Below are 9,634 nucleotides of genomic sequence, written 5' to 3'. Positions count from 1 at the left end.
TTCTCAAAATATTTTTATAAAGGCGTCAAAAGATTTTCCCATGGATGATTTAACCACGAAATCACCTGTTAAATCTGTGGCACCATCGCATTGCATTCTCATAGGATAACGATCAATGTAGAAGGTTTTGACCAACTCTTCAGTAGTAGGGGTATTAGCATTTGGATCATCTCTTTTGAAATATTCCTCCTCCCCGTGTTCATTATCTTCTGTTCCCAATTGAGATAACTCTTGTAAAGCAAGCTCATAGAGTGGTGGATGTAGCCTAGCTGCTTCACTTGTTCCTTTACTTGGACTTGATTAGGTTTCTTTTCTTTTGGGAGCCATATTATCTTAAATTAATAGGAACATAAAATAGATTATAATTGATTAATGCATCATTAAAAAAGGATAACAGTATATCTAACATGTACAATAGTAAAATAACAGTTCCAACATACCACATATCTGTTGTACCAGGTATGTTATCTGTTGTAACATAGAACCGACCTATTACAACGGATGAGTAAACCATTGGAAATAATAAAAATAGATCACTTATCTATTGCACCAGAAAGGTTATCTGTTGCAACATATAACCAACCTATTGCAACAGATGAGTAATCAATTGGAAATAATAAAAATAGGTCACACATCTATTGCACCAAGAAGGTTATCCGTTGCAATATATAACCAACCATTGCAATGGATGAGTAATCTGTTGGAAACAATTATAACGGATGACTCATCTATTGCACCGGGTAGGATATCTGTAGCAGTATACAACCAACCTGTTGCAGCGAATAAGTAATCCGTTGGAAATACTAAAAATAGATCACTCATCTATTACACCAAGTATATATCTGTTGTAGCATATAACCAACCTATTACAGCAAATGAGTAATCCGTTAGAAACGATAAAAATAGATCACTCATCTATTGCACCAGGTAGGTTATCTGTTGCAACATATAACTAACCTATTGCAGCGGATGAGTAATCCATTGGAAATAATAAAAATAGATCACTCACCTATTACACCAGGTAGGATATCTGTTGCAGCATATAACCAACCTATTGCAGAGAATGAATAATTCGTTGGTTAATAATAAAAATAGATCTCTCATCTATTGCAATAGGTAGGTTATCTATTGCAACCTATTAGCAACTTGTTGCAACAGATGAGTAATCCATTGAAAATAATAAAAATAGGCCACACATCTATTGAAACAAATCACTCATCTATTGCCAAATGAGTTATCTATTGGATTAATATTGTTTAGATTTCTTCCAAATAGAAGAGTCGTCTGTCGCAATAGATGAATGATCTGTCCTGTTCATCTATTGCATTAGATGTTTAATTTGTTGCATCAAATGTTTCATCTGTTTGAGCAAATGATTTTTTTGTTGGATCAGATGGTTAATCTGTTTCATCAGATGGTTAATCTATTGTATCAGATGGTTAATCTGTTGTATCAGATGGTTAATCTATTACATTAGATGGTTAATCTATTGTGTCGGATAGTTCATCTGTTGTAATATCATTTTTACTAAGAAAAATAACAAATCAACCCAGCAACACCAACACAACACACGCACACTAAGAACATCAACGGTGATAAAAAATCATCAAAAAATTGAATCAACAATTCAACAACAAGAAGTATAATAATAACAAAAAATTATATTTCACATCGAAAAGAGTAGAGAAGAAATGCCAGAAATTAGGATTTTATTCAATCCAAATTTCAAATTTAAGCAAGAAATATTGAAATTATTAACCAATACTAGAGAAGAAGTTGGGTGATGTAATAATTTTTTACCTGTGAAAGAAGAAATGGGACAACGAAGAACTCGAAGTTGTTGTCGCCAAAGAAGTTGGATCAAGTTCCTCTATTTCTTATGTTAATTGACGGTTGAAAGTCAAAAAGAAACTCGCCCAGCCATTTATTACTGGAGTTTGAATGGAGAAATTTTGCAGAACTGTTGGTTGTGATTGTCGAGAGAGAGAGAGGAGAGAGACAGTTGATTTGGAGGAGAGGGGTGTGGGTTGATTTGTATTTTTAAAAAGATTAGAAAGTTTTGAAAATATTAATCAAGTCCACAATTAACTTAATCAAGTTTCCTAATTATGTTTGGCCTTTTAAGTTGGTCAATGTCACCAATCATTCATTCAAGACTTAAAAGACACCTTTCCTTCATTTTTCTCTACTTACTATCCTTTAAATACATTCTAAGGTCCTCCTACATCCGTGTGAATAAGTTACAGTTTATTCTTTACCCTCCATGATGAATTTTAAAAAGAAAGCCTTGTTTTTTTCCCAAACTGACAAGCTTCACAAACAGGCAAATTTTTCTTAAGGCTCGGGAGACCTTCTTCTAGTTGATTTTCTTTCATGAAGAGTATGGCATTATGATAATAATGTCCGAGTATTTTATTCAATAACTCTGAATCATGGACAACTATTGCTTGCACTTTGTCCAATAGATTCAAGGAAAAACTCCTTCCTCTCATATTGACCTTGAACATCCCCTTATTATCAAAATCCTTGATGACGCATGCTTTTTATTCAAACACCACTTTGAAACCATTTTTAAGTAGCGGCCCAATATTTAAGAGGTTTTAATCAATATTAGGAACAAATAAAGCATCAGTTATAAGTTTCAAACCTGTAGGGCTTTGAATTACAATTGTTCCTTTGCCTTTTGTGTCAAAATATTCTCCATTTCCAATTTTGACTTTGGAAATAATAGATCTATCTAGATCTTTAAAGATCTCTTGATCACTTGTCATATGATTTGTACATCCGCTATTAATCAACCAATCTTCAGAAGTTCTTTTGCTAGCAAAGAAAGTTGCTACAAATAATTGTTCTTTTTGATATTGATTTATTAGCAGCCTTGGCTTCTTAGTGTTGTATTTGTGACTTGCATACCCTCTCCATATGGCCTTGTTGACCACATTTATTGCACTTACATCTGGTCTCCACCAACATTTCTGTTGAGAGTGGTTTCTCTTTTTGCAATGAGGGCAGGGTAGATTACTTCCTCCCTGATTGTTGTAATTATTGTCTTGCATTTTCTTCTGTTTCTTTTTTCCATTGTATGTCTCGTTCTATGATTTAGCTTGAAAAACACATTTAACAGAACCTTCTTTCCTCATTATTCTTCTTTGATCCAATGCTTGCAAAGCTTTAACAAGTTCTGCCTAGGTAATACTTGACAGATCTTTAGAATTCTTTAAAGAAGAGATTGTGGCTTCATATTTCTCAGGAAGTGTGACAAGATTTTTTTGAATAATTCTTTCACTAGTAAAATTCGTACCAAACTACCTCACCTTGTTGGCTAAGACTAGTAGTTGATCTGTATAATCTTTTATAGTTTCTGATTCTTTCATTCTCTTCATTTCAAATTCTCAAAACAGATTCATCACTTGCATATTCTGCACTCTTTCATTTCCTTAGTATTCCTTTTCAATATACTCCCATATTTCTACCGCAGACTTTATTTGCATAATTCTGGTAAGAATTGAAGGAGAAACTGTAGAAAAAAGGCATGCTTTGGCTTTCCTTATCTTTCTCTCCTTGTGATTTTTCATCTGATTCACTGTTGAATTATCTCCAAGAGGAGTTACTTCATAGTCCTCTTCTACTGTTTCCCAGAGATCCAATGCTTCAAGATAAACCATCATTCTAATTGACCTAGCTTGATAATTCTCACCATTGAAGATTAGTGGAGTTAGAAAGCATATTTCAGAATTTATTTTTTATAAACTATTTAAAATAAAAGTTTAAAGAATGGCTATATGGACAAAACTTGTGTTTTTGGTTCACTCTCTTCTCACAGGTCCCTCAAGATGGCAATGCTCTGATACCAATCTATAGGAGAGAAAAATAGATCTGTAACTAAGAAAAGAAAGAGTAGAAGGTTAGGTTAAGTTTCATTGTTTATTGAAATGATCACTGCCATATTTATACATGATATCATAACTGTAAAAGCTCAATGAAAGAAGTAAAATAACCTATCACTATCTCTAACAATCATGGCCTAAAGATCGGCAAATGTAATAAATCAGATTCTGCAAGATTGCAGCCTTATTTAACTAAACTTAAATCCTACTTTAAAGTTGTATTTTGAATTACAACAGCAAGTACAACTAATGTCCATCTTTTGAGACACTAGTCTTAACTGAAAGTCTTGTAGAAAGAACGACCTTTTGCAACCATCAATAGCTCAGGACAGACACATGAATATTTTAAAAATAGATTTAATCTTGGTGGAGCAGGTGGGGAAATGCCTGAGAGAATTACAGCTAAGAATTGTTAAGCAGAAACTGTCGAAGCAAAAGTCAGCAGATCATTCTACTTGGGAATTCTTTAATGCATTGATGATCCTTGAGGTCAAGGACCTCTTTGCAGCAGGGAGTTACACAAAAATGAATCAGCTGCCCAAGTTAGTTAGCTTTGCCATATACGAAGTTAGTTACAGGCTGCTAAATTAGGTGCAAGCAGTTAGCAAATTAGATTCTCTCTCATTTATGTAATAGACATTGTAATATTACAGATTCAACTATAATTTGAACATACTAAAATCTTCCTATTGATTTCTATTCTTCATCTTCTTCTCTTTTTGTCCTCCTTATCTGCCATCTCGAGTTTCTCTGTAAAACTTCTGTCCAGCTGTTAAAATCTTGGATTCCTCTGAAAATCCCTATATCTTTTGACAAGAATCTGACAGGAAAGAGAAAATATTTGAGCTAATTTTCAAGACATGTAGTTAACAAAGACACTGAAACAAAACTGATTGCTTTATGTACCAGCAAACAAGAAGAAATCTCATACTAACCTAACTGCTCGCTTTTGAAGTTTGATTACAAGAATTAAAGAATGATGTAGGCACCATCTATGGTGCATGAGATAGTTTTTCAAAAATATGATGGAGGCCCTCATGCTTAACCATGGATTTGAGTATGTTATCCTCTGACAGTGAACATGAAGGATCCATCTTAAAAGTACTCCCATCATTCCTGGAAAAAAGTATATCTGAATGGTATTTTTTCCTACTCTGTTTTTCGATCTTGTCAGCCTCCCATTTAGATGCCACTGGACAGTATACATGAACAATTTTTTTCTGACCATTCCTGTAGGCTCGACTGATGACTTGTTGTTCTATTGAGGGATTCTAGAGAACATCAAGAAAAACCACTCTTGAAGCCCCTATAAGACTTATCCCTTTTGAACAGGATTTTGTTGATGCAAGAAGCACTTTGGCATCGCTCTTAGGGTCATTAAGAGAATTTATCAATATCTGCCGCTGCTTTACATCATGTTTCCTATCCATATAAAGAATCTCTCGGCCTAAAGTCCAGTCAAAAAGAGACATGAGTTGCTCCGTGATCAGATCCAGAGGATCAAGTAACTGGCTAAATATTATAACTCTCTCTTTTGCCCCACCATAGTCTGATCAGTTCTGCAACAAATTTTATTTTCTCTCCAATATCTGGATCCAAATGAAATCTTCTTTCTTTTAGCAAAGTTTCAAACTCAGGGAACTCCTTCTTTTTTTCCACTAACAGAGGATGAACAGAAATCAGAGATACTAGATTTTGTTCATGAAAGGAGCCTGGATTCTCTGAAATTCTTTTAAGTAGATCCTTCTGCAAATCTGTAGGCTTCAGGTGTATTATTGTATTCCGTATACCTGGAAGGCTTACCCTTTTTACATTTTCACTACACTTATGGAGAAATGGTGAAATAATATCCCTAAGCTCTTCCAATGCTCGCGTATTCTTGTCAATGAAGCTGCTAAGAGAAGCCCATTTCTTCTTCGAATCTGCTACAAACTTTGGACTGACTATGAAGAGGGTGTTGTACAACTCTTTGATGTTATTCTGGAAGGGAGTTTCAGACAATAGTATGCGGTTTTGTGTTTCAACCTTATTCAAAGATTTCCATACAAGGCTTTGCTTATTTCGAACAGTGTGCCCTTCTTCAAGGACCAAAAGACCAGGAAATTTTAGAAGTATCTCTCTGCTCTCTTTGGTATAGCCTTCTCCATCTTCTCGCGTGAGAATCCTGAACAAGTCATAGCTGATGCCCAAAACACTCTTACTTTTTGCCCAGGATCTCAGCTTCACCATGCGTATAAGCTGTGGATTTTTTCCCAACAGGGGATAAACTCTGAAAGACACCATCTTTGTTGTTCAATTTGTGGATGGGAATGTCTATCTCCTATTTTTGGAACTCAGCTTCCCAGTTAAGAAGCAAACTGGAAGGAGCACTGACTACCGGTCGACTGTTTGAGAATAACTTCAGAAATAACTGAAGAAATACTATGGTAAGTCTATTTTTTCCAGTGCCAGGAGGATGTGAGATTATGCATCCTCCCTTACTATCAGATAGGGGCTCTCTCAGCCTCTCAAGAGTTATTTCTCCAGCAAGGTTTTTCTACACGAACTCAAATGCTCCATGTTGATGAGGATACATTGTCGCTTTGGCACTTAGGGGAACTAAATCCCACACGGTTCCTTCTTTAGAAATAGGAGAATCCTGAACTGCAGAAGATTCAGAAAATCTGAAGCCGTCATCATCCAAAAATAAAGGCGACTGTCCTAAACATTTTCTTTCATACCTTCTTCAAACTCTCTGAGCCTGCAAATTATATAAGTTCAAAAATCAAATATAAGGATGGGAAAAGAGCATGAATCAATTTTGAAGAGCAGAGTTTATGAAATCAATATAGGTATAAATATTCTGTTCTAAGAAATCTAACAAACTAATTTCATTTACTGCTCTAATTTTTTAGCATGTTCATCTAATTGAAAGAGAAAACACTAGGTTAGCCGATATGCTTCCAAAAGGAGGGAAGATGTACTTGTTGTCAAGTTGTATGTGTGAACAAACTGTATAGATGAGTCCAATTTGTTCATCTTGTACAAGATGGTGGTTATTCATCTGACAGCCGCTTACTTTTTCACTCTGCACTGGCGAAACAGATGGATTTGTAAAGCCAATCTTTGATTCCAAGAGACACGGGTCCATTTTATCAAAAAAATCTTCAGTTTTCTTTTCCCTATTTTCTTTCTATGGGGGGAGAGGTTCCTCGTCTTCAAACCGGAATACTAAAGGAAGTGTTTCTTTGACAGGAACCTGTTCCTTCTCTTCTGAAGGAGTAGGTTTATTATGATCATCAAGAAGCTTCAGAAATTTAGACAGGTACTTCATCCGAGTCCTTTGATCAACATCATCTTTCACCGAGTCATCAACCTTGTAGTCCTCATCAGAGGAGGATTTAGACTCCTTGTTATCACTAAGAAGAATCGGGCCTTCATTGTGATTTTCACATTCCACCACAAGCTGAGGTACTAGACCCCATTTGAAGAGCCAAATTCCTCTCTTGTTGCCTTTATTGCAAGCAAATATATATCAATGTTTAGAGAACATTCCGTGACGAACTCCCAACTTCCATTTTCCATTCTTTTTCTTTTCCTCACACACGACTGACATGAACTCTTTTGAACAGAGGCATCCCCTGAATCCATATCCTGAATAAGAACTTGAATCCATCAAATTGCACAACCATTATCTCACTAAAAAAATGTGCCACATGTACAAAAACTATTGGAGCACAATAGTTTTTTTAATATTATTTCTAAAAATTTATGGTACGAAATAATTTCATAAGTTCAAAGCCTAAAGAGCACATACTTTTCAGGCATTTGGTGCTGAATTTCCTCGGGATATGTTCGGGAATCATTTTGTGTGATTATTAAGATAGTGGTGACTAAACAATCTAGTGCAGTATTTCATAAAGTGGAAATTATAAGAATATTTTTGTATGTGATAACATAAATACTTTTTAATTCATGTGTCATGTTTGATTTTACCAATGCAATGACAAAATAGGGAATTATGTACTGATAATGAACCCTACAATGAGTCCTCCGAATCTGGAACTCACGATAGAACCCCCAGTGGACACTCCTATGATCAACCCCCCTCACTTAAATAGGTCCATGAACATCATCATATGGAACTATCGAAGAGGTAATAACCCTGAATTCAAAAGAAATTTTAGCTCTGTTGGACTGACATAAACCTCCTTTGATAGACAAAAGTGCAGGATCATCAAGCCTTACTTGATGAGTTCCCCTTTACCAGAATAATAGATGTTCTAGCAGTATGCAATTCTGGAGGACTGACTATTTTGTGAGATGATGCTCTCCTTGAGCTGGATCAGATTTCTACCACCAACCAAGAAATTCATGCCATGATCAAGGTAAATTCTAAAGATAGTCCTTGGCTTCTCAGTTGTATTTATTCTAGTACTTATAGGAACAAAAAGAAAATTCTCTGGCAAAACCTTAAAGCAATCAAAGACAATTACTCCGGTAAGTGGCTCATTGGAGGTGACTTCAATGTGGTTTTATATAGTGCGGACAAAAAAGGTGGGAACCCTATTAATGGGTCCCGCACAACTGATTTCCTAGATGTTATTAATTATTGCGAATTCATTAACATGGGTTTTTGCAGTAGCAAATGCAGGTGGCTTAATAAACGTTTTAAAACTAGAGGGGCTTTAATTCTAGGGCGCCTCAATCATATTTTTGCTAATAATGACTGGATTCTTAATCCTGATGCCCAGGTAATTCACCTACCTAGGACTCACTTCGACCGCTGTCCCTTACTCCTTCAACTCAATAGAGCGAGTCCCAAAATAATACTAAGTTATTCCATTTTGAAACAATGTGGGCCTCTCATTTGGATTTTCCAAATTTGGTCAAACTAGTTTGGTATTGTATTCTAACCCATCCCTTCTAGAAGCCATCAATCAATTTGAGAAGTAAGCTTCCATTTAGAACTGCTCCTCTTTTGTTAATATTTTTGCCAACAAAAGGACTGTTCTAAATCGGCTTAAGGGTATTCAAAGCTCTCCCGAATACCCTTACAGTTTCTTCCTGCAAAATCTAGAGCATCAACTAATCCAAGATTTTAATCAAATATTAAAAACGGAAGAAGATTTTTGGAAATTAAAATCTAGAATTTGTGAAGACTTTAAAGTAAATTTTTTGGAATCATAAATTTCTAGTTAAGTTGCTAGAATAGCCTAGTGTAGTATTTAGGATAATCAACTTGAAGAAATATCTAGATATTCTAGGTAATTCAAGGAAGAAGAATCTAGAAAAGAATAGTGTAGTCTATTTTTGATATTTGTATTTAGGAAAGATTTAGATATTAGAGAGTGATAGATATTTGGGGATGATATTTGTAGAAGATGATAGAATACTCTATATTTTTAATCATCCATACACAAGTATAAATAGGGGATGACATTAGGCATTTGTAACCAAGAAAAAAACAAAAATCAATCCAATTCAAGAAATCTTCTTCCATAATAAAGCTTCTCTTTCATAGCTTCCTCTTCTTTAGTTGAATCTTTCGATCTTAGCTAACGATCTTGGGTTGGAAGAAGGTCTCTTCAATTGCACCTTTCTTCTACTATTTTTTACATGGTATCAGAGCCAAAGTCATAGATTGACTTTCGTTTATTTCAAGATCGAGTTTTTGGTCGATTCAACTGGTTTGTCTGAATGGATTTAAGGGGTCGCATTAATGGACTGGGAATGAAGTTGTTGAATCATTCCAATTACAAGGTATG

The 9,634-nt window shown here is 35.1% G+C and overlaps 1 pseudogene; it reads right to left on the bottom strand.

Moving 5' to 3' along the window:
* Positions 1–4,583: 4,583 nt before the first annotated feature.
* Positions 4,584–7,517, bottom strand: LOC107866655 (annotated as a pseudogene).
* Between the last annotated feature and the right edge of the window lie 2,117 nt (positions 7,518–9,634).

The sequence above is a fragment of the Capsicum annuum genome, chromosome 1 (genome assembly GCF_002878395.1).
Source record: "Capsicum annuum cultivar UCD-10X-F1 chromosome 1, UCD10Xv1.1, whole genome shotgun sequence".
Lineage (NCBI taxonomy): Eukaryota > Viridiplantae > Streptophyta > Magnoliopsida > Solanales > Solanaceae > Capsicum > Capsicum annuum.
The sequence above is the reverse complement of the archived record's forward strand: the minus strand, read 5'-3'. Positions and strand labels throughout refer to the sequence as shown.